The 25,545-nt window shown below is 53.3% G+C and overlaps 1 long non-coding RNA gene across 1 annotated transcript; it reads left to right on the top strand.

The window, feature by feature from the left end:
* The first annotated feature begins 13,351 nt into the window (after positions 1–13,351).
* On the top strand, positions 13,352–23,436 carry LOC137426285 (uncharacterized). Its single transcript, XR_013623001.1, has 3 exons — positions 13,352–13,544; positions 13,686–13,775; positions 23,361–23,436. It is a non-coding gene; the product is annotated as an uncharacterized LOC137426285 (long non-coding RNA).
* The last annotated feature ends 2,109 nt before the right edge of the window (positions 23,437–25,545 follow it).

Below are 25,545 nucleotides of genomic sequence, written 5' to 3'. Positions count from 1 at the left end.
CATACATCATCATAGAAACATACATAGAATTTGGGTCCTCTGGGTCATTTGGGTCCTCTGGGTCATTTGGGTCCTCTGGGTCATTTGGGTCCTCTGGGTCATTTGGGTCCTCTGGGTCATTTGGGTCCTCTGGGTCATTTGGGTCCTCTGGGTCATTTGGGTCCTCTGGGTCATTTGGGTCATTTGGGTCATTTGGGTCCTCTGGGTCATTTGGGTCCTCTGGGTCATCTGGGTCATTTGGGTCCTCTGGGTCCTCTGGGTCCTCTGGGTCATTTGGGTCCTCTGGGTCATTTGGGTCCTCTGGGTCCTCTGGGTCCTCTGGGTCCTCTGGGTCCTCTGGGTCATTTGGGTCCTCTGGGTCCTCTGGGTCATTTGGGTCATTTGGGTCCTCTGGGTCATTTGGGTCCTCTGGGTCATTTGGGTCATTTGGGTCCTCTGGGTCATTTGGGTCCTCTGGGTCATTTGGGTCCTCTGGGTCATTTGGGTCCTCTGGGTCCTCTGGGTCATTTGGGTCCTCTGGGTCATTTGGGTCCTCTGGGTCCTCTGGGTCCTCTGGGTCCTCTGGGTCCTCTGGGTCCTCTGGGTCATTTGGGTCCTCTGGGTCCTCTGGGTCATTTGGGTCATTTGGGTCCTCTGGGTCATTTGGGTCATTTGGGTCCTCTGGGTCATTTGGGTCCTCTGGGTCATTTGGGTCCTCTGGGTCATTTGGGTCCTCTGGGTCATTTGGGTCCTCTGGGTCATTTGGGTCCTCTGGGTCATTTGGGTCCTCTGGGTCATTTGGGTCCTCTGGGTCATTTGGGTCATTTGGGTCCTCTGGGTCATTTGGGTCCTCTGGGTCATTTGGGTCCTCTGGGTCATTTGGGTCCTCTGGGTCATTTGGGTCCTCTGGGTCATTTGGGTCCTCTGGGTCATTTGGGTCCTCTGGGTCATTTGGGTCCTCTGGGTCATTTGGGTCCTCTGGGTCCTCTGGGTCATTTGGGTCCTCTGGGTCATTTGGGTCCTCTGGGTCCTCTGGGTCCTCTGGGTCCTCTGGGTCATTTGGGTCCTCTGGGTCCTCTGGGTCCTCTGGGTCATTTGGGTCCTCTGGGTCATTTGGGTCCTCTGGGTCATTTGGGTCCTCTGGGTCATTTGGGTCCTCTGGGTCATTTGGGTCCTCTGGGTCATTTGGGTCCTCTGGGTCATTTGGGTCCTCTGGGTCATTTGGGTCCTCTGGGTCATTTGGGTCCTCTGGGTCATTTGGGTCCTCTGGGTCATTTGGGTCCTCTGGGTCATTTGGGTCCTCTGGGTCATTTGGGTCCTCTGGGTCATTTGGGTCCTCTGGGTCATTTGGGTCCTCTGGGTCATTTGGGTCCTCTGGGTCATTTGGGTCATTTGGGTCATTTGGGTCCTCTGGGTCATTTGGGTCCTCTGGGTCATTTGGGTCCTCTGGGTCATTTGGGTCCTCTGGGTCATTTGGGTCCTCTGGGTCATTTGGGTCCTATATTCCTATCCTATAACATATATATCCTATAACCTATCCTATATATATCCTATATCATATAACATATATCCTATATATCCTATAACATAACATATAACAAATATATCCTATATTATGTACTAGCGAGCGGCCGCGTACCAGCCAAAGGGGTAGCCCATGGTTAGCCTAAATATAGATTTGATGACGTCATGTTTACACATCTGAGCGACAGAAACTGGCTACACATCTGAGCGACAGAAAAGAGCTTCACTTTTGGAGAGACAGAAATTCCCAGGCAAACGCTATAACGCACCAGGTTTACAACCTGTGCGTTAATAAATGTTAGCTCTTTCACGAGCCTCGATTCAGTATATACAAAGAGGTTGGATGAGGTGGTAGAGACTTTGGGGGTAAGGGAACGAGAAATCAGGAACCATATAGAAACGACCAAGGTGGCCTTAGAAGAAGAAATTGTGTGGGCGCACCGGGAAATAGAGGGGGTGAAACAAAAGTTTGAGGAGGTAGAAGAAGGGGTGAGTGAATTTAAAAAGAGACGAAGGGAGACTAAGAATGAAATAAAGGGGGAGGTGATGGTATTTGTACAAGGTTTGTGCTCACATCGTGATGACGTGCTTGCTAACCAAATAAAGAGTTTGCAGGTGGGGGAGGAGGAGTGAAGAGGAAGAAGCGCCGAGGTGAGTGGCGATAATGTCGGAAATGTATATGGTGTGAGGAGAGGTTCAGCAAGCTTGGGGGTTGGTATAGACCCGGGCATTCGTGAGAGGCCAATGGTAAGGTGTGCGACTGGTCCGGAGTGTGTGGAGAGAGAGTGTGCGCAGGGATGTCCGACCATGGGGAGTGTGAGAGGTGTTGGTGAGCCGGGGTGTGCGAGTATGGAATGGGTAGCGGGTTGCGACGAGGTGACCCAAGCATCGACACCGACAGGGGTAGTCTTTAGAGGGACAGGGGACGCATGTGAGCCCCCCGGGAATAGTGTACTGTGGGGGCCCGAACGGTTCGTCCCCGCGCTAACTCCGCAAGGAGCGACGCACGGGGTCCGGCCTTCGGGCAGCCATAAGGTTCCACTCGCGCCGTATGACGGCAAGAGTGATTTGAGGGCGTACCTGGCGCAATTTGACCATGTGTGTAGGGGGAATGGTTGGAATCTGGACGAAGGTGGAGTACAACTTGTGGGGGCACTGCGCAGCACTGCGACGGAGGTGCTGACAGCTTTACCACCGGGTGTTACCACCTTACCAGCCCTCCGTGCGGCCTTAATTAATCGATTCGGAATTGAACAGCAGAGCGAGCTAGTTAAAGCTCAGCTCGCGGTGCGAAAGAGAGCCCCAGGAGACCAACAGGGAGCTTGCCTATGACATTCGCCGCACATTAGGGATTGCACATGCAGACATGGTGGCGGCCTCCCAGGAAAGCCTGGCGCTGGACCATTTCATCCAGGCCTTCCCGGACCCCGAGCTTCGGCAACAGCTCGCCATGTGGCGCCCGCGGACTTTGAGCCAGGCGGCCGACGCTGCGGCCCGTTGGGAAGCAGTGAGGCCCCTGGCCCGGGGAAGCGAGCGCCACGCAGGGCCCGTGGCTGGTGGCGGCCCCCTGAGGGGCCCTGACCTGGAAAGCATGGTCCGAAGGCTGGTGGACCAGCGCCTGGCGGGACCTGGACCATGGCAGGCGGTTCCAGAGGTGGCCCCCGGTGGGCCATGGACAAATGCCCCAATTAGGACTTTTAGGGGGGAAAATTTGGAATTCAGGAGGCAAGCACCTTACCAGGTGAGGTGCTTTAACTGTAGCCGGCTGGGTCACCGTGCGTGGGAGTGTCGAGCTCTGCGCCGGGATGGACCCCGGCAGCCAAGACCATCAACTCCACCTCGTACGGGTCGGGCTAGCCGACCCCAGACACCCCCCCCCCCCCCCCCCGCCAGGGCCCGGGAAACTAGAAGGTGCCAAGCATACAGGGCCGTGTTCGGTAGTAGGGGATGGTGAAGCGCCCTCATCGACGCGACAGGTCATTTATTGTGGCCAAATTGGTACAGGTAGCTTGACAATTCGGTGCAAAATTGCCGGCGTGGGGTAGACGCCGTCGTGGACACAGGAGCTTGCGCCACGATCATCAGCCCTGTGATCCTTAATTCGAGTGCAGACGGCTGGGATAAAATCCAGCGTCTGGAAAATCATCGTTTGCAGCTGGCTACCGGGGTAACGGCCCCCATCATAGGGCGTGGTTTTGTAACCCTCAAGTTGGGGTCGGTAAAGAGGGAGATAGAAGTTTTGGTGGCGGAGGTGTGCGACCCATGCCTAATAGGGTTGGATTTGTTGACTGCCAGCGGTTGTAAAATGGATTTGTGCCGGGGGACCCTGCAAGTGGGAATAGATGAGCTGCCATTGAGAGGGGTGAGCACGGCCGAGAGGACGGAGCTGGAGGCTTCTGAGGCCGTGACCATTCCCCTGAGGGCCGAGGCCATAGTGCCGGCCCGATGGCTCGCTCGCCCAACATGGCAGGAGTCATGCAGCCTAGTCGAACCGGTGGCAGCGCAGTCCATCCCGGGTTTAGTCGTGGGCCGCACACTCGTAAAAATGGACGGGCCGGTGGTGGCCGTCCGCATAATCAATATTAGTACAGAACCATGCACTATAGGATGGGGCACGAAGATAGCCGGCTGCACCTGTGGTGGCAATGATTGGGGGCACCCATACCCCCCCAAGCCTCTTGAGGGCAGTCTAAGACCATACATGATAACCCCATTTGCCACCAGAAGACCTTGCTTGAGATCTATCGCCCCTCAAGGTCGGTGCATTGGATTGCATGTACCCTAGAAACTAAAATATTATGTCCTCCCTGTGGCCTTGCCGCCCACTCAGGCTCCTCACTGTCTGGGCCACCTCTTTGATCCCAGTATGGGATGAGGGTAGGGGGACATGGTGAGATCTATGTATAGGACCCACTGGACGGCTGGAACTCTAATGTTTTCAGTGTATGGCCTCGGGGCACTTCCTTGTGCATTGTACGCATCGCGACTTGCTACTTGCTAATGTGGGTCGCGCTGCCGTGTACCGGGCACCACCGTATCGGTGCATAAGACTGGAAAGATTCCGTGCATATAACAGGCTCTTGTAATAAACACCGTGTGAACAGTTCTGAGTGCTTCCCGGGTCTCACTCCGGGCCGGAGGGGGATCGGAGACGTGGGAAGCAGATTGCTGCGACCACAGCTGGCGTAGTCGGCCGGATATTTGTCCGGAGGGGAGAAGGACGGTCTCCCCGCTCAGTGGCAGCAACAAGGTCGAGGGGCCCCCTAAAAGGTGAGGTCTTTCTCGGAATATCGGTGACTTGTGCTGCCGCTGAGTGGGGGGAGGGGGGGGGGGCGCTGTCTTGACTTCCAACTCCGGCACAGATTCTGAACTAAGAGGTAAGGGGAAGGAACTGTGTGCATAGGTGTGTTGCAAGAGCTGGGAGCTGGAAGCGGAGTGTACCAGGAGGCCCAGCGGCTTGGACACTCGACGTGTCATGAGCGTTGAGAAGTGGCCAGACGCGGCCCACGTTTGGACGCATGTAGGCCCGGCGGGAGTGTTGTGTGGTGACGTATTTCTCGAGTTACTCGAGCGCGCGCCCCAAAACCTCTCGCTCAGGTACGAGGGGAAGGAGGCCGTCTGGATTGGGGGTCGGAATACTCCCCTTGAAGGGGCCTAGCCCGACGACACTAAGGGTATCGTCGGGAAGAGAGCATCCATCAGTGGGGAGGCAGAATAATAGCCCCCCGATAGAACTAACGGGTTGCGAAGCAAGGTGAGGATCGCCAGTAAATATGGGTAACGGACAAGCGGCGTTAGGAGCCTCGGACCTTTCTGAGGATGGGCCGGCGGTGAAGTACATGCTTAGGAAGCATGGAAAGGACGCGGTAAGAGATATGGGATTATGGAACGCATGGACACGGAAGAGTAAGAACAAAAAGATAATATTCCCTGTTGAGGGAACGTTCTCCCGCGACTGCATAGAGCATTTGCGCAATGTACTGAGAGTAAAGGAGAAGAACATGTTGACTAAATCTAAAGTACATTGGGAAGCATTCGGCTGTTGGGCCGAGGAATGTCTTCGTCGAGAGGAACAATCTAAGAAAGCCAGTCTGAAGGGAAGCCTCCGGACTGCGCAGGATACTATAGGAGAGGTGAAAACGGCATTGCCAGTCATGCAACAGATAGTGGCTGCAGGACCTCCCTGAGCAGGAGTGAGACCGGTGGAGATCCCAGAGCTACCAGGCCTGCCGGCCCCAGAAAGACCGGGAGGAGCTGGGAATCCCCACCGAACCCTGATTAGAGAATTGGCCCGGATAGTGGAGCAAGGGAGAGAGCCTGGACCAGGAGCCTCGGTGGCGGCCGCTACTCCGATGGCCGAGGTCCGGCCCCATCCTACCCCTTCACCCCTCTCCCTTCCCAGCCCGGTGAGTAACTCACTCACTCTGTGCCCTGCTATGACGGAAGGTCAACCGAGCCCTGACCCCCCCCACTCTAACAATGCCTGCTCAGGTTATGGGGGTGAGAACCAATAGATTTGGGGCTGAGGAGCCGTATATGGCAAATGTGGCATTTAAGGAAACTGAGTTGGCGGCTATGGCGCGAACCATGAAACCCCCTGTTGACTGAGCCGGAGAGAGCCAGGGATAAGCTAGCGGAATGGATATTATGTCATTCCTTGGACCACCGGGATATAGGGGTAATGTGTAATCATGTACTCCCGAGCGGAGTGTGGCAGCAGGCAAAAATGGTGGCCTTATGGCCGGAGAGACGGCCGCTAGCGCAGACTGAAGTAGACCATGTGGTGCTGGTAAATAACCTTCTTGATGCGATACGAGACGAGCTCATGCCGCCTGACCAAGATTGGGATAAAGTTTACAGAAATACCCAACACAAGGATGAAAGAGCCAGGGATTACTTGGACCGATTAACTCGGGCTCTAATTAACTTTGGGGGGTTTGTTAATGCAGCTGCAATTCCACCACGCTTGCTTGCAAATCAGTTTGTGGACGGGCTCTTGGCCCCTGTTAGGAAACAGTTGAAATATGTCATGCTCGACTGGCAGACAAGGGGGGTGCGTGAATTATGCGCAGCCGCTGACCAATGTCAAACACGAATAGAGCAAAAAGTCGAAGTCAAGGATGAAATGCTACAGATGTTGGTGCAGGAGCGATTGGCTGGTGTGGTGGGGAAAAATGGGGGGCCCATACATGAACAAGGACAGGAAGGGGGATCTGACGATGACGGGATGGATACCCCAGGGTTTCCACCCCAGAGAATTAAGCCGGGATGGGCAGGTGTGGGTGGCGGCCTGCCGGCCCCGTGGGCTAGGACTGGAGCGGGGCACCCAGGGGGGCCTACACGATGGCAGGAACAAGCGCTGGGACCGGGTGGGCCCCCTGTGATACCCCCAACACAATGGTCGGGAGAAATGCCTGGGCGGTGGCGGGGGGGGGGGGGGGGGCTTTCGCACCTCCCGTGCACGTGCAGGAACAGGCGCCAGGGCCCGTTTCACGTCCTGCAAGCTGGCATGGTCCACTGGTCCAGGGCCCACGGCGCCCCCGGCGCCATTTGGAACATGCTTCCACTGTGGGCAACTGGGGCATTGGGTAAGGGATTGCCCTGTGATTGAACAGGGAAACCAGAGACGAGAAAGAGGGGGCAGGTGGACAAAAGGCCAGACAGTTCCCCAGGGGGCTCAGCAATATTGACTAGAAGGGGATGACCCTCCATCGTGGGCCCCCTTCTGTCGGGGACACCCTCAGAGGAGCCGACCTGTAATATGAGAGTAAATGGGAAACCACTGGAATTCTTAGTAGATACTGGCGCGAATCGTTCCACTATCAGGGCAGATGCATTGCCTGGTGTGCCGCTGTCAAGCAGACAAGTAAAGATAATTGGCGTGTCAGGACATAGTGAGCATATCCCGGTATCGGGGGAATTAACCATTCAATGCGGACCGCTGGAGGAGCGACACGCGTTTCTCCTCGCTGCAAATACTCCAGTAAATTTATTAGGGCGAGATTTATTATGTAAGTTTGGCTGTGTAGTAAGGTGCTCCCCAAATGGAGTGTATCTGGAAATGCCCTATGAGAACAGGTCAGAGGTGCTAAGCATGTTAATGCGGCTCACTCCAGAGGTCTGGTGGTGGAGGTTAATCAACCCGGGCTGCCGGGAGGTCATTGAGCCATGCGATACAGCATATGGCAGGAATTGGTGAAATAGGGGAATGGATGCACAAACGGCAAATTAACCCCGCAGAAAACGTAGACTCCTTGCAATGTACAGCATACTATGACGAAGGAGGTGCAGACGAAGATTATGCGGACAAGGTGGAGGTGGAGTTGGGAAGTGAGACTGACCTGAAGTTGGGGAATGTATGGATGGGGCAGGAAGGCATTGGGATTGAGGTTGAATTATCACCATCCCAAATGGGGATGACGCAGCTGCGAGATTGCTCAGTCCCTCACATCTCCAATGCCACCGCGGCCGGGTACCGGCCAGAAGACAAAGGCCCAATGATTGCTAGACTGAAAAAATACGGTGCTGGCGGAGCGAAAATGGACGGAGCCATCACTAGGTTAGCAAATAAGGAAGGTTATTGGTGGGCGGGGGTATGGCCGTTGATGACGGGAGTGTTCGAGCAGGTTGCCCTGCAGCCCGTTCAAACAAAGGTGCGGCAAGACCCCACGGACACGAAATGGGAGCGCTTAAACCAGGTGCCTGTGCAGCTGTGGGCAGCCCACCCTAATGACGTAGGCAGAATCCAACATGCCACCCCCGTTCAAATTGTTATTGGTAAGCCAGGACCCTACCCGAATGTGCGCCAATACCCCCATTAGACCAGAAGCTGCGAAGGGTATTGCCCCAGTGATTGCCACCCTGGTAGAACAAGGCATTTTAGTTACAACCCAGAGCCCGTGTAACACGCCAATCCTTCCAGTGAAGAAGGCAGGGAGGGATGAGTGGCGGTTTATCCAGGATTTGCGGGCAGTAAATAGATTTATCGAGGGGATAGCCACTGTAGTACCCAATCCAGCTACCATTCTTACTACGGTGCCACCAGACGTGGAATTGGTTCTCAGTGATAGATTTGTGTGCCGCTTTCTTTAGTGTCCCCGTACATCCGGATTCCCAATTCTTGTTTGCATTCACAGCCCAACAATTTACCTTGACAGCGTTGCCACAAGGGTTCTGCGACAGCCCGACATTATTTTCCAGGGCGTTGCACCAAGACTTAGCAGACGTAGCGCTGCCAGCAGGCTCGACTTTAGTTCAGTACGTTGACGATTTGCTGGTCTGTTCCACCACCAAGGAGGCTTGTCTGACAAACACGGTCGCCCTGTTAACAGTGCTTGTGGAGAAGGGCCACAAGGTCAGTAAGGACAAGCTACAATTTTATGAGCCTAGTGTAGTATACCTGGGCCACACCTTGCGAAAAGGGGAGAGGGAGCTTACCAGGGAGCGCACCGAGGGTGTGCAGGATATCCCCAGGCCGCGGACGAAACGACAGATGCGCCAATGTTTGGGTACGGTAGGGTACTGTCGGGAATGGATAGTGGATTTTGCGCCCATCGCCTGACCGTTGCAGGACGCGGTGCGTAACACCGCGCCGCCACAGGTGGAGCGGACTGAAGAACGAGCAAAAAGTTTTGAACATCTCAAACTGGCTCTGGCCAGCGCACCGGCCTTAGGACTTCCAGACTATGACAAAACGTTTGTGCTTTATGTACACGAGCGGGATGGATTCGCCCAAGCCGTATTAACCCAACAGCATGGTTCAAAACTGCGCCCAGGAGCATACTATAGTTCGCGGCTAGACGCAGTGGCCCGAGGATTACCGACGTGCCTCAAGTCTGTGGCGGCGGCCGCATGGGCGGTCGAGCGCACGGAACCGGTGGTATTGGGGCACCCTCTCATCCTGTGAGCACCGCACAGTGTACAGGCAATTTTATTGCAACCACGAACGCAACACCTATCTGCAAGTCGGACAATAAAATATGAAATTAAACTAATAAATGCGAACAATATTTTGATTGAAAGGTGCGCAACTCTCAATCCAGCATCTCTGCTGCCGACGCAGGACGACGGTGACGAACACAATTGCCAGGATGTTATTGAAATCACCACAGCGTCGCGCGAGGATATGCGGGACGTTGCCCTTGACAACACAGACCTCGTATTGTACACGGACGGGTCGGCTGCACGGGTCCCGGACGGGACAATGCGAGTGGGCTATGCGGTATGCACTGACCACGAGGTAGCAGCACAAGCACAATTGCCGAACACCTTTTCAGCGCAAAAAGCAGAATTGTATGCATTAATTAAAGCATGTAAAATAGCGGAGGGCCAAAAAGCCAACATCTATACTGATTCCACGTATGCGTGGAATGTAGCACATGACACCGGAGCCATTTGGAAAATGCGTGGCTTTCTCACTTCTACCGGCACCCTGGTGAAAAACGGTGAACTAATAGCAGAGCTACTGGAAGCTTTACAGCTCCCATCAGAAATAACTATCATTAAGTGTAAGGCCCACACTACCGCGACAGATGTGGTGGCAAAAGGGAATGCGAAAGCGGACGCTGCGGCTAAACGTGCCGCTGGACTACCAGCGTTGCATCAGATGCCCCAACGCCTGCAGAAGGCGCCGGCTGATGTCCCCACTGTGCAGGATGTTATCGCTTTGCAGGACGTGGCGTCCGTAGCAGAATTGGAAGCATGGGAAAACGCTGGCTGCAAGAAGCAAACGGACACTGGGCTATGGGTGCGAGATGGCAAGATGGTAGCCCCCAGAGGTCTATTGCTGTGGCTTGCCCGCCTGGCGCACGGGCATGGCCACGCGGGGAAGCATGCGGTGACAGGTACCGTGCGAAGGACATGGTATGCCCCAGGGTTCACGGTCGTGGTGGAGCAGCTCTGCCGCAGATGTCCGATATGTCAGACGTCCAACATCGGTAGAGGTCAGGCACAGGCGGGGGCCGACCCATGCCCCTGGGGGCCAGGGGTACACCTCCAGCTCGATTTTATGGAAATGCCGCGCTATGATCAGTTGCAGTATATACTGGTAATTGTTGACATGTTTACGAAGTGGGTCGAAGCCTTTGCGTGCAGGAACTGTGACGCGACAACAGTGGTAAAACTGCTGATGAAAGAGTACATCTGTAGATATGGGATTCCATATAAGATATCTAGTGACCGAGGAGGACATTTTGCGGCCGGCATTACCAGGGAGTTGTGCAAGGCACTGCAAATTAACCAGCGATTCCATTGCGTGTATCATCCGCAATCCGCGGGCGTCGCAGAAAGCCATAATTCAACTTTGAAGAACAAAATCTGCAAAAGATGCGCGGAGACGGGCCTCAAATGGCCCGATGCAATTCCGGTTGCTCTAATGAGCATGCGATCGACACCAAGTAGAAAGACCGGGTTGTCGCCCCATGAGGTTCTCATGGGTCGGCCCATGAGGGTGCCGGTGACGGCACCGATCGACCTGGCTAAAATGGATTTACATTTCATGGATGGTGTGATATTGCAATTTTGTAAAGCCTTAACTGCAGTTGCAAAAGAGTTTCATTCACAGGTGAAGGCGGCAATGCCCGAGCCTGCAACAGAGCAGTGCCACCCCTTTCAACCAGGTGACTTGGTGTTGGTGAAAAACTGGAGGTGAACTACGGCGCTGCAACCCAGGTGGACAGGGCCGCACCAGGTACTTTTGGTATCATTCACGGCGGTCAAGGTTGAGGGTAAGCCATCTTGGGTACACGCTACACACTGCAAGACATACCTACCGCAGGACAGTGACAATGCAGATGCTACTCGTCGGCTTTCTGGGAGTGATAGCGCAGAGCCATCAACCCAGACTAGTGGGTAGGGAGGGAGATGGGCAAATAGAAGTGCATGGCCATGAGCGGAACACATATTGGCAGGTATCCAGACAGGTAGCTGCAGCCCTTAATAAATCTAATTGTTGGGTGTGCACCCCTGTCCCACTGTCAAGAAAAGGGATTAACATGAGAGCAATTCCCCTCCCTCCCACCCAAATCTGTTGGACAGACATAGCGGGCAAGAGCAGGTATTCCCTGGGAGATGACACTGGTCGGGGGGTGCCGTGTACAGAGATTAAAATCCTAAGGCGGCCAGGATCTCAGGAGGAGGAGGAAATATGCCCGATAATGAAAAAAGGAAAGATGCCATCGTGGACCCAACAAGGACAGATGCCCCAGGCCATGCACCTGACAGGACAGGAGGAAGCCCGCCTTTGTATAAAGAGCCGAGGGTATGGAGCCTCTTCCCACCATATGATGGGAGACTCGATCTGCCAAAGGACCCTGAGTAGGTGGAGTCGGGATTGGGAAGTAAGTATATCCTTGAAGGACGGACCCCTTAAAAATTTAGCTGTGAGGTCAGGAGAGGATGGGAATTGCATGGCAAGCACAAGAATTGGACCACGGGGAACCATGTTCGTGTGCGGGGACAGGGCCTACCCGTACCTGCCTCGAGATTGGGTGGGAACTTGTTATTTAGCATACGTACTGCCCCAGATAAACTTCAAGGAAGAAGGGCATGTAATGGGAGAAGGACAGGTCAGACAGAGAAGGGCCTCTTGGAATGCCGACGGCCAGACGACATTGCACGGAGCAGGATGGGAGAAAGCCCTAAGCTTCTTCTTTCCATTAGCAGGCTCAGTGATGAACAGCTACCGAATAGATAAGTTGGCATTTGTGTTAGAAAAGGTTGCAAATGAATCAATGGCGGCGGACCAAGCATTACTGGGCACTGTAGTGGAGATGAGGGCGATGGTAATGCAGAACAGAGTGGCGCTCGACTTAGTAATAGCCGAAAAGGGGGGCGTGTGCGGGATTGTCAAAGGGAAATGTTGTGCATGGATACCTAGTCCGTCACAGGGGGTGCAGACGGCTATCGACAAGATGAGGGAGGTAAGTACCAATTTAAAAAAATGAAAGGCTAGACCGAGAAAAGTGGGGGGTGGGCGCCTGGTTGGCAAGCACCTTTGGAGGATGGAGGGCCAAAGTCATTCATTGGCTGATAGTGGCCATGAGTCTTCTAGTGGCAATCGTCCTCGTGATGGGATGTGCGACAGCATTAATTCGAGTGTGTATCAGTAAAACTTTCCATGCAGGTGCAGGTGAACAGGTCATGGTGGGCCGAGAGCGGGAGGAAGATGAACGAGACGTCCCCATGAGTAAACTGCCACCCCCATCCCCCTCATGCGTCCGCAAAGGGAGAGGTCAGGGTTTCCCAACCCCCTGTTCCTGCGCACCAGGTGGCCTCAAGCCCGCAGGATCGTGCCCGGCCGACACAATTGCATATCTCCACGGGTTGACTGGGCAAGTCCTGCGGAAAGTGGAGGCTACTCTAGAACAATAGGCACACAGCCATAGTAATATATTGCTTTCTTGCATGACCTACAAAACGGGTGGACACGATTTTGGTATGAATTTATAGAGAATATTATAGGAAACATTCTGTCACTTTTCACACGAAAGATTTTGGTACGTTAATGAGTAATTGAGATTTTAATTAATTATTTACATGTTTAAAATGTGCGCGTATCCTCGAACGGAAAATCCCGGAAAATAACCAATCGGAAGACGTGTTCAATATATCATCGGCAATTGGCCAATGACAACCGCCGTACCGGAACGGTGCGGTAACGCTTTGAGACAACATGGCGGACTCCAGTGATGAGGACGTGTTGTCTTCGCGTGACGAAAATACTCAAGAAAAAGAGTGTTTTATGTGCATCTTCCCGTCCAAAATGTGCAAAATTGTCCAATTTTCAGACAAAACATGGACCCGTTTCTTAGAATATGTCAACAAATGGAAGTCTTTGGATTGTCCTCAAGCAAAAATTGCGAGAGATTACGTTGCTCAACACTCGGCAGGATTCAGTGCAGATTCCAACACAGCGCTGTCGCCAGCAATACCACTTCACGGAGGATTCCATCAGCCGTGTTACGCACGCTTTACAGACTCCCAACGTGTTGAAAGGGTGATGAAAAGCATGAAAAAGAAAGCCGATGACTTAGCCTCTACGGGTAGGTTTAAAACTTGCACTTTATAAGGTTAAAATTTGTTAAAAATCAATTATTCTTCAATGTTCTTATATTACTGGTTTTATGGGTTTTCCACATTAATTTTTGTTTCTTTGTGTGTGTGTGTGTTTTCTTTTTATACAGCAACCGTGCCCCAAGCTGATGTCGGTGGAGAAAAAGTTGAAGCAGAAAATACAAAACCAACAAAGAGACGGGCTCTTCGTTCCAGCATTGGTAGACCTCCAGTGCCAGCAACATCACAGCATGTTCTACCAAACATATGTATCCTATGCCAGAAAGAAAAAACTATAAGATGCAGATCCACCCGCAAAAGAAAAAAGGAACACCTCGTCACATGTTCAACCATAGATGCTGTCCATTTACAGCAAGCAGCAGAAGACAGTGGAAATGTGTCACTTCTCATGCAGATTAAAGACAGGATTGTGTGGCAATCGAAGTTAGGTATCACAACTCATGCTACAGGGACTTTACACGCTACCTGACTAGGCCAGCCAACACACAACCAGGAAGTGATACTTCTTATTCAGAAGCATTTGAAGTTTTCAGCAAGACAGTGAAAACTCGCATCATTGACAACAAAGAGATCATGAGACTTAAAAAAGTGAATGACTTATTCATCAAACATATTAAGATAAGCCATGGAGTTGAGGCAAATTCATATAAGTCTGGATACTTGAAGCAGAGGTTATCAAAGAAATTTCCACAGCTATGTTTTATAACACCTCACATGAAATCACAAGGAGACATCGTCTATGTTAATGACATTTCTACAGCTACTCTTGTGGAAAAGCAGACAAACCTTCAAGAAGCCACGCAAAGCACGACCCACAGTGAAATGGATTCGACAACAGATGACACAGAAGCACCATCACAAGCAGGCCACCAATCACAAATGGGCTATGTGTATGCTGATCCAAATGCACTGCGCAATACTTACATAACAGCATTAGATCTCAGGCAAACAATCAGAGAAGTCAAACCTACTATGCCATGGCCACCGACAGCAGAACATCTGAATTTGAAAGAGGCAGAAGCAATTGTGCCCTGCAGCCCATACAATTTTTTAGCATGGGCAGTTGGCGCATCTGACGAGTCAGACACGGAGAAGATGGTAGATGTATCTGCACCAATCCATAGAAAACTCCTGTCCATATCACAGGATATAATTTCTCTGGCTTCTAAAGGACGGAAACTGATGCCTAAGCATATGTCACTTGCTATGACAGTGCGTCATCTATCAGGATCAGCCCAGTTGATAGGACTGTTAAATGGTTTGGGACACTCTGTTTCAAACTCTGTGATTTTAAATCATGATACAGCACTTGCTACACAAGAGGTTAGTCATGGTGAAGATTCCCTTCCATCCACCATACAGCCAGGGATTCCAACCACGTTAGTATGGGATAACAATGACTTTGGAGAAGAAACGTTATCTGGACGTGGAACTACCCACAACACAAATGGCATTGTCGTCCAGAGTAATATCAGTCCAAGAACTAATCAACCTAGGTCCTCTAGCACTAAAGATCCAGCTGTGAAAAGAACAAGAAACAGGTCAAGGCAGCCGCCAGTGGTGAATCTAGCTACATACTACTGGGGAAAAAAGGAAGGTCCAGTGCCGTTTGCAGAGCATGTTTCACTCCTTCAGTCTGCTAATGCACCCTTGCTGCAAAATCCTATGAAGGTCGACCTAGCCTACTACATTACAAAATTCAGAACAGACAAGATCTTGCCCTCTTGGACTGGGTTCAACCAGTGTAGCGGTTACCGCTGGATGTACATAATTGCCTTGCACCGGCCAGAACATGGCCAGACGCGCCTCTCCCGGGCATGCCCGGACTCACTGTTCCCGGGCACGCCCGAACCTCCCGGGCACGCCCGGTCTCGTCTTTCCCGGGCATGCCCGCTCTCGCCTTTCCAGGGCTCGCCCAGAGCGTCCGGGCATGCCCGCTATCGCCTTTCCAGGGCTCGCCCAGAGCGTCCGGGCATGCCCGCTATCGCCTTTCCAGGGCTCGCCCAGAGCGTCCGGGCATGCCCGCTATCGCCTTTCCAGTGCTCGCCCAGAGCGCCCGGGCACGCCCAGCCTCGACTTGCCAGGCCGCAGCCAAACACGCCCGGGCAGGTCCAGACTCGCCTTTCCAAGGCTCGCCCTTGATACCCGGGCATGCCCGGTATAGCTTTTGCCGGGCAAACTTCCCGAAATAAATGTGTATATATATTGCTGCCCGATAAACGGGCTTGTCAGAATACCTGAGCTGTTTTGTTTCAATAAAGCAACTCGGACGAATTCCGTCTTTGGTCGCGTCAATTCTTTCGACTCGCGTTGGAGCGCAGTTCCTTCATTGGTGACCTACCGACATGGATACGGCAGTGACGCTTAAACTGCCTACCTTCTGGGAGGCTCACGCGGCTGTTTGGTTCGCCCAGGCGGACTCCCAGTTCGCCCTGCGAGGCATCACCGCGGACGACACCCGCTTCCACCATGTTGTGGCGGCGCTCGGTTCCGCCACCGCGGCCCGCGCCTTGAGCCTCCTCCAGCACCCGCCGGCTGCTGACAAATACGACGCGCTGAAGACGCTCCTCCTCGGCGCTTTCGCCCTCTCACTGGCAGCACGCGCACGGCGCCTGCTTGACCTGCCCGAGCTCGGCGACACGCGCCCGTCCGAGCGCATGGACTATATGCTCTCGTTGCTCGGCGAGCACTCTCCGGCATTCCTGTTCTGGGAGCTGTTCCTCCGTCAGCTGCCTAACCCGGTACGCCTCGCCCTGGCTGGCACGTTGATCACGGATTCCCGCGCCCTCGCCAGGGAAGCCGATAAGATCTCCTCGGCAGGCCAGCACATCGGCGCGGTTACCTGGAGCCCGCCGCCGTCCGAGGCGACGCCCACGACGCCCGAGCGCCCTGCGCGGTTGGAGGCCGAACTGCCGGTGCAACTGGCGGCCGCCACGCCGCACCGCCCGCTTCCGACACGACGGCCGGGGCCTCCACCTGACCGGGCATGGTGTTATTACCACGCCAGGTTCGGACACAAGGCTCGGACGTGCCGGCCCCCGTGCACTTTCGGCAGGTCGGGAAACGGCCGGGCCGGCGTTCATTCCCAGCCATGAGCGCCGGCCACTCGGGCAACTTGCTGTTTATTCGGGACAAAGCATCTGGACGGCGTTTCCTGTGCGACACCGGCGCCCAACTGAGCGTCATACCTGCCTCCGAGCAGGACAGGCTGGACGCAGTTTGCGGCCCCTCTTTGGTCGCTGCTAATGGCTCGGCCATACGCACTTTCGGCCCATGCGTCGTCACCCTCTGCTTCGGCAGCCAGCGCTTTCAATGGACTTTTGTTACCGCCAGCGTCCCCGTGGCTTTGCTGGGCGCCGAATTCCTCTGCGCGCACGGGCTGCTGGTCGACGTCAAACGACGTCGCCTTGTCCACGCCGAGACCTTCAGCTCCCTGGCGTGCACAATGAGCAGCTCCGCGCCGACCGAACTGGCGTGCGCCCTCCCGGCAACGAACGAGTTCGCTCGCCTGCTCGTGGAATTCCCGGCCCTCACGCGGCCGACGTTTTCGGCCGTCGCGGTGCGGCACGGGATCGAGCACCACATACCCACCACGGGCCCGCCGGTCTACGCCAGGGCCCGCCGCCTCGACCCAGCCAAGCTCGCCGTGGCAAAGGCCGAATTCGACGCGTTGGAGCACCTCGGCATCGTGCGGCGCTCCGATAGCGCGTGGGCCTCGCCACTGCACATCGTGCCAAAGCCGGGGGGTGGATGGCGCCCGTGTGGCGACTACCGCCGTCTCAATGACGCTACCACCCCCGACAGGTACCCGATCCCGCATATTCAGGACTTTTCCGCCCGTTTGGCGGGACGGGTCATCTTTTCGAAAATTGACCTGATACGGGGCTACCACCAGGTACCTGTCCGGGCGGCCGACCTCCCGAAGACGGCCGTCATCACGCCGTTCGGCCTGTTCGAATTTTTGCGGATGCCGTTTGGCCTCAAGAACGCGGCCCAGGCGTTCCAGCGCTTGATGGACGGCGTGCTGCGCGACCTGCCGTTTCTTTTCGTCTATCTGGATGACATCCTCGTCGCCAGCACGTCCCGCGCCGAGCACCTCCTCCACCTCCGAACACTGTTCGGTCGCCTCAGCGAGCACGGCTTAATTGTCAACCCGGTCAAATGCCACTTCGGCGCGACGACCGTTGACTTTTTGGGCCACCGCATCACCAAGACCGGGGCCGTGCCGCTGCCGACCAAGGTCGAGGCCATCACCACGTTCCCGCGTCCCCGTTCCATCAAGGCCCTCCAAGAGTTCTTCGGCATGGTGAATTTTTATCACCGATTCGTGCCCCGCGCTGCTCAGCTCATGCGGCCCCTTTACGAGGCCCTCCGGGGCAAGCCGGCCAAGCATGACATTGTTTGGTCCGCGGCCATGGACGCGGCCTTCGCCAGTGCCAAACGGGCCCTCGCCGACGCAACGCTGCTGGCTCACCCGGTGCTCAACGCGCCCATCGCCCTCACTACGGACGCCTCCAACTACGCGGTGGGCGCCGTCCATGAGCAATGGGTGGACGGGGTTTGGCAGCCACTCGCTTTTTTCAGCCGGCAACTCCGGCCGAACGAGTTAAACTACAGCACGTTCGACCGCGAGCTGCTCGGGCTATTCCTGGCCGTTCGCCATTTCCGACACCTCCTGGAGGGCCGCCCGTTCACGGCTTTCGTCGACCACAAGCCGTTGGTCTACGCAATGGCTAAGGTCACGGAGCCGTGGTCGGCCCGCCAGCAGCGCCACCTCTCCGCCGTGTCGGAGTTCACCACGGACATCCAGCACGTCGCCGGCAAAGACAACGCCGTGGCCGACTGCCTTTCGCGGGCCAGCGCGAACGCGGTCCACCTCGGCGTGGACTTCACGCTCATGGCGGCCGACCAGACCACCGACGCCTCGGTGCAGGCACTCCGCGTGGCGGACACGGGCCTCCGCCTGGCCGACATCCCCTTCGCGGGCACCGTCCTGCTCTGCGACGTCTCCCAGGGCCAGCCTCGCCCCATCGTGCCCGTTTCCTGGCAGCGCCGCATCTTCGCCTCCATCCACGGCCTTTCTCACCCGGGCCGGAAAGCTTCTCAGAAGCTGGTGTCGGCGCGTTTCGTCTGGCACGGCCTTCGACGAAACATCCGCGACTGGGCCAACGCCTGCACGGCCTGCCAGCGAGCCAAGGTCCACCGCCACACCCAGGCCCCGCTGGCACCTTTCGTCGTGCCTGAACGGCGTTTCGACCACGTCCACGTGGACCTGGTGGGTCCCCTGCCCCCCTCGCGGGGGTTCACCCACCTGCTCACCATGGTGGACAGGACCACCAGGTGGCCGGAGGCCGTGCCCCTCACCTCCACCACCACCGCCGACGTGGCGCAGGCGTTCATCGCCACCTGGGTCGCGCGCTTCGGCGCACCAGCGGACATCTCGTCCGACCGCGGCCCACAGTTCACGTCTGAGCTTTGGGGCGCGGTCGCCCGTTCGTTGGGGGTCACGCTGCACCGCACCACGGCCTACCACCCCCAAGCCAATGGGTTGTGCGAGCGGTTTCACCGCTCCATGAAGGCCGCACTCATGGCCGGCCTTCAGGACGACGGTTGGGCCGACCGGCTGCCGTGGGTCCTTTTGGGCCTTCGCACGGCCCCCAAGGAAGACCTCCAGGCGTCCGCCGCCGAGCTCGTCTACGGCCAGCCACTCCGCGTCCCGGGCGAATTCGTGCCTGACGCTACCAGTCCCTGGTCCGCCGCTCGCCAGCGCTCGGACCTCCAGGAGGCCGCCCGACGATTTGCCCCCGTGCCGACGTCCCGCCACGGTGGCCCCCAGTCCTACGTCCCCCCGGCGCTTCGCACAGCGGAGTACGTCTTTGTGCGTCATGACGCGCACCGGGGGCCACTCCGGCCGCCGTACGACGGGCCCTTCCGGGTCCTGCGACGGGGCGACAAGTCTTTCATCGTCGACTTCGGCGGCCGGCCGGACCGGATTTCTGTGGACCGCCTCAAACCGGCGCACATGGACGTCGACCAACCACCACGGTTGGGCCTTCCTCCGCGGCGAGGCCGCCCCCCGTCCACAGTTCCCCCCGCTCGACCACCCACCACCACGTCAGACCCCTCCCCACGACCCTCCAGGGGTCGCTTCGGCCGGGTCATCCGGACCCCCCTTAAATTGACCCTGCCGGTGCAGGTCGATTCTGGAGGGGCGTGTGTAGCGGTTACCGCTGGATGTACATAATCGCCTTGCACCGGCCAGAACACGGCCAGACGCGCCTCTCCCGGGCATGCCCGGACTCACTGTTCCCGGGCATGCCCGAACCTCCCGGGCACGCCCGGTCTCGTCTTTCCCGGGCATGCCCGCTCTCGCCTTTCCAGGGCTCGCCCAGAGCGTCCGGGCATGCCCGCTATCGCCTTTCCAGGGCTCGCCCAGAGCGTCCGGGCATGCCCGCTATCGCCTTTCCAGTGCTCGCCCAGAGCGCCCGGGCACGCCCAGCCTCGACTTGCCAGGCCGCAGCCAAACACGCCCGGGCAGGTCCAGACTCGCCTTTCCAAGGCTCGCCCTTGATACCCGGGCATGCCCGGTATAGCTTTTGCCGGGCAAACTTCCCGACATAAATGTGTATATATATTGCTGCCCGATAAACGGGCTTGTCAGAATACCTGAGCTGTTTTGTTTCAATAAAGCAACTCGGACGAATTCCGTCTTTGGTCGCGTCAATTCTTTCGACTCGCGTTGGAGCGCAGTTCCTTCACCAGCTCCTTTCCCAAGTTGAGGTTCCACCAAAGTCTGTAATAGGCTATTTACCTGTCATTGATGGGAGCCCCACAGAAATGGACACAGTCCTTACAATTCTGCAGAGAAGTGTCGATCAGCTAAGCTTGGAGACGGTTGTCGTTGTGATGGATCAAGCAATCTATGCGAAGGCACAACTGATTAGGTGGAGAAATGCGCAGTTTATGAAGAGGCTGGTCATACGACTTGGTGCTTTTCACACAGTTATGTCCTTTCTTGGTTGTTTGGGAAAGCGCTTTAGAGATGCTGGCCTTCAAGATATCGTGATAGAATCGGAGATTGTTGCGACAGGCTCGGTAAATGGGGTGATGACTGGTAAGTACTACAACAGAGCAGTCAGAGGCCACAAGCTGGTGGTGGAGGCAATGCATCAAATGCGACTCAATGCTTATCTGGACACCATTCCTGAAGAGGCAAACAGAGTAAAACAGCTGATGGCAGACTTGGCCCAAGCCTTCCCCAAACCTGAATATCAAGAAATCTTGAATGGAGAAAGATTTCATCAATTTGAGACATCTTACAGTCAATTCATAGAAGCTTGCAACAAGAAGCAGACCTTTGGATTCTGGAGTTCGTATATTGAGATGGTAGAAGTTCTCCTGCTCTTCCTGAGAGGTACTCGTGAAGCAAATTGGGAACTTCACTTGGCAAGTGTAAGACATATGCTACCATGGGTGTTTGCATATGACCACCTCAATTATAGTAGTTACCTTCCTGTGTACTGGCTTGAAATGTCTGATCTTGCAACTACCCACCCAACAATACATCAGCAATGTCTGGAAGGTGACTTTGCTGTTCAGAGGAGCAATAATGCCTTCGCCAAACTTGCTTATGACCAAACTATTGAACAGACAGCAAACCATGACTCAAAAACAAAAGGAGGTATGACAGGTTTTACAACCAGTAAACGAACTGTAAACAGGTGGATATGGTCCCATCATGCAAGAGGCTTAATCGCTCGAGAATGTGAGGCCATGGCAGGCAAAGAAGAGCAGAGCACAACACGATCAGATCTCCTGCAAAGCCGTATGAAACGGGATAAGGCAGATGTTAAGAAAATTGTGGATACAACTAACAGTATGGTCAATCCTTTCGACTATGAACAAGATGAGCTGATACACATCACGTCAGGAGCAGTAGCAACACAAGATGTCCAAACTGATATGCAGACTGCGTATGAAAGGGGTGAAACAGAATTCACCAAGTTGTCCAGAGAGCGTCTACAAACAGGAGAAGTGGACTTGTTTGTCAGCATGAAACAAATGAAGCTGAAGACATTTACCAGTATGTCTAAGACTGTAAAACGCAGAGTACATGGAAAGGATGTCTCCCTGAAAGCCGACAGAAATCTGCTAGCAAGACTGGTCGTGATTGGACGGTACAGGAATATTAATCTGCAGGAGCTACTGGCGTATCGCTTGGGTCCGTTACCACTCTCACTCGCAAATTCTCAAGGGTCTCTGGTCAAGACCAACAAAGCCAACTTGCTCCATGCCCTTGAAAGTCAGCCAGAGAAGCCTCTAGCAGAAACTCCCATTATAGGTGGTGTGTATGTTGTGGATGGCATGGCTATGATACAGCAGTTAAACGTGAACAAGGTACCAGGCCAAAAAACATTTCTCAACCTTTCTCTTGCCATCTTGAGACGTCTTGTGAAAATGGCAAAAGCAAACAGATCACAAGAGATTCACTTTGTGACCAATACCTACAGGCAAGTCTCCATTAAGAATGCCCAGAGGGCCAAGAGAGCAGAAAATGGCTCTCAGTTGATGAGGAAGTGCCTGGCCATGAATTCGCAACAGTGGAAGAAGTTCCTCTCAAATGGAGAGAATAAGGAATTGCTAGTGGAGTATTTGGACGAGACATGGACTAAAGTTCCCACATCAGAATTGAGGGGAGTGAAGGTTTTCTTGGCACATGGAAGGATGTGCCATTCTTTCTCGCCAGGAAAGGAGGTGACTGATCAGGTGCTAAAAGTGGAGGAGCCACATCTCTGCTCCACACAGGAAGAAGCCGATACGAGGATGTATTTGCATGCAGCATGTGCAGCCCGTACCTATGCCGACGTCATCATTGTCAGTCCTGATACTGACGTCTTCTTTATTGGTATAGCTCTTCAATCCATAGTTCCTACACATATGTATTTCCATACGGGGAGAGGAGTGAATTCGAGAACCATTGATCTGCAGTCTGTTCGTGATAGTATCGGAGATAATGTCAGCCAGGTATTAATAGGCCTACATTGCTTCACTGGGTGTGACAGCGTAAGCTCATTTTACGGCAAGGGAAAGAAGAAAGCCTTTAATCCTCTTCTTAAGGAGAGGGAGCTGTGCAATGCTTTGAAGGACCTTGGCGAGCATTTTGACATACAGCTAGACTTAGAGGCAGCACTGGAGGTATTTCTTTGCAAATTGTATGGACAACACAGCGTCACAACCGTCAACGAGGCCAGGTACAACATGTTCCGACTGGCAAGGAAATCTGAAATCACAATGCCTCCCAACCAAGATGCTCTGAGGGAACACATCAAACGGGCCAACTACCAAGCAGGTATGTGTCTTCCATAACGTTTCCAGTTTCATTGTAAGATATAATTTGTAAGACTTGTGTGCAACATGTAAACCTTTCATAATTATGTGTAAAGTTAATGAGGTGCAAAAATAATACTATATTTTGGGAGTCAGTAAGAAAATAAATGCCTTGCTCATATCCTTTTGTTAGTGTTTTTTAAACATCAAATCAACGATCAAATATTGTGAAAAAAACCAAAATATGAATATGTGTTTAATTCAGAGATGTCTTATATTCCATGATCATAATGCATTTTACTATGTACACAAGGCTGAAAAAGGAATGAAGCAGATCTCATTATGAGGCAGACTCCACAATTTAATGTTACTGTTCAATACCCTCATTGCAGCATAACATAACATTGGAAGGTAACAACTGAGGCTGAATTTTTTTTTCACCTTTTCAATATTTTCAGGTATTTACAAGAGGAGCCTACAACCAAATGCAGAGATACCCGTTCCTGATGGGCATGGGTGGAAGATGGAAAGCGGTGAGCTGGTCATCAACTGGATGAACCTTCCCCCTGCTCCAGACAGTGTTATGGAGTTAGCTTACTGCACTGGTAACTGCAAGAAAAGTAAATGTGGTGATGCTGATACTTGTACCTGTCTTCAAAACAATGTTCCATGTACAGATCTGTGCAAGTGTGCTAGAAATAACTGTTGCAATATCACTGGACACAATGACTTAGACGATGATAGTGAGGATAATGATTCTGATGATGGCAGTGATGGGGAAGTAGAGGAACCTGACACAGAAAATGAATGAGTTTAGTGTGTGGTCCATTTTAGGCTCGGAAATTTAATACCAGGAACATGCAATTGATTCACATAGTGAAACATTTCCTCACTGCTGTGAAGAATTATTTTGTGCTCATGGTCCAAAAGCATTTCTCATCTTGAAAGATGGCATACTTGTATAAAGTGACATCAATATTAGATCACTGCAATTTAGGAAATAAAATTTCATGCAAACCTTTGTGTCACTCATTTTTTTATATTTTTAAAATCAGAATCAATACATATTTATGTTAGTACTATTTTCAACTCAATTACATACACTTTGTGTTGTTATTTGAACTCTAAATGTGTTTTTTAAAAATAACGTATACTTGATCTATGATGACATTTTGGGCCAGCGGTTCTCGTTTATGTGCAACATTTACGCTTGTGAAAAAAAGTATGTTGCTCGTGGTACTATAGCCTTTCATTTACCTTTTTTTTTTTTTTTGTATACTGAATCGAGGCTCGTGAAAGAGCTAACATTTATTTCACAAACAAATCAACCAGACAAACAAAATATATAAAAAGAGGGAGCGGAAGACAAGATGGGGAGAGAAGGGGAAGCACACAAACACAACATTTGAGAGCAGGGAGAAGTGTGGGAGGGAGAGGGCTTGGGGGGAGGAGGCATGGGAAGGGGGGGGGGGGGGATTTTGTCCTGTCGCAAGTCTGTGACGTGGTCATGAAAATCAAAATGGGGCCACGAGCCCTCCCTCGGATCGTCCATGCCGACTGGTTGAGACCCTACACCGGCGAGCAGGCGCCCTCATGGATCGCCTCGGCTTTAGAGGCCGAGGCAGGACCCAGTACCTCACATGACGGGGGCTCATAGTGCGAGAGGACTGGGGGGTGATAGTGGGAGATAGTGTCCGATGTAGATGGATGGTAGCTCTACCATCCCTCACATCATTTTGGGGCAGAGGAGCAGTAGTTTATGGGGTTTGGCAGTGTAAACTAGCCGAGGGCGGGCTAGGATAATTGTTAGGGACTTAGAGATGACTTTAGGAGACTCGAGAGTTAAGTAGAGACATTGTACAAGTAGTGGGGACGTAGAGAGATTAGGTGGATATTAATGAAGAGGGAAGTGCTTAGTAAAGGGAAGACGGGGAAAGCACTAGTATTAGGGGAAATAGTTAGTTAAATGATGCTGTGTGTGTGGAGAAATTGAGTATGAGCTTGAGGATGCGCTTTAGGCGCATCGCCTAAACCGAACGCACACCGAAGAACATGAAGCAAGAAGATCCATCGACCCAACAGCCAAGCACAAGACATCATCACTGATTAATTTGAAATGTTTTTGTGCATTTGTGTGATTGTGCATTTTGTTTTGGTGATGGTGCTTTTTGTGCATTTTCTTTTATTTGTGGGCATATGGGTGTATGGTGTATTGGTGCAGTGCAGTGCATTTGTTTTTCCTCTTCTCAAAAATCTCTTCTCTCTTCCCACAAAAGACATGTCCTGGGTTGTAGTTTTGTAAATAATTAGTGTCTTGTAAATAACATGCTCCCCACCGGCTTCATGTTTAGTTTGAGAATAATTCCGTAATTTGGTTAATTGTGGGCGTGAGTCAGTTAGATAGTACACAACGCAGCAGGTGGGACATATCTAGTGTTTAAAACTGTCGCACTCAGGGTGTTAGGTTAAATGTAGAGGGTAACCACACCTAAGTGTCACACTAATTTAAAAGGTAGTCCTGACCCTTGGTTGAAGCCGGCCGTCCTCACTGGTATGTGGTTCGGCTCGGTGATGAGCCTGGCAAAAGGAGGGGTGCAGTGTTGCGGTTTTGAGAACCCACACAGGTAACATCATTAAAGGTTA

This window comes from Myxine glutinosa, chromosome 4, assembly GCF_964187855.1.
Source record: "Myxine glutinosa chromosome 4, kmMyxGlut1.1, whole genome shotgun sequence".
In the NCBI taxonomy this organism is placed as follows: domain Eukaryota; kingdom Metazoa; phylum Chordata; class Myxini; order Myxiniformes; family Myxinidae; genus Myxine; species Myxine glutinosa.
Note: the sequence above shows the minus strand (reverse complement) of the source record. Positions and strands in the feature narration are given on the sequence as shown.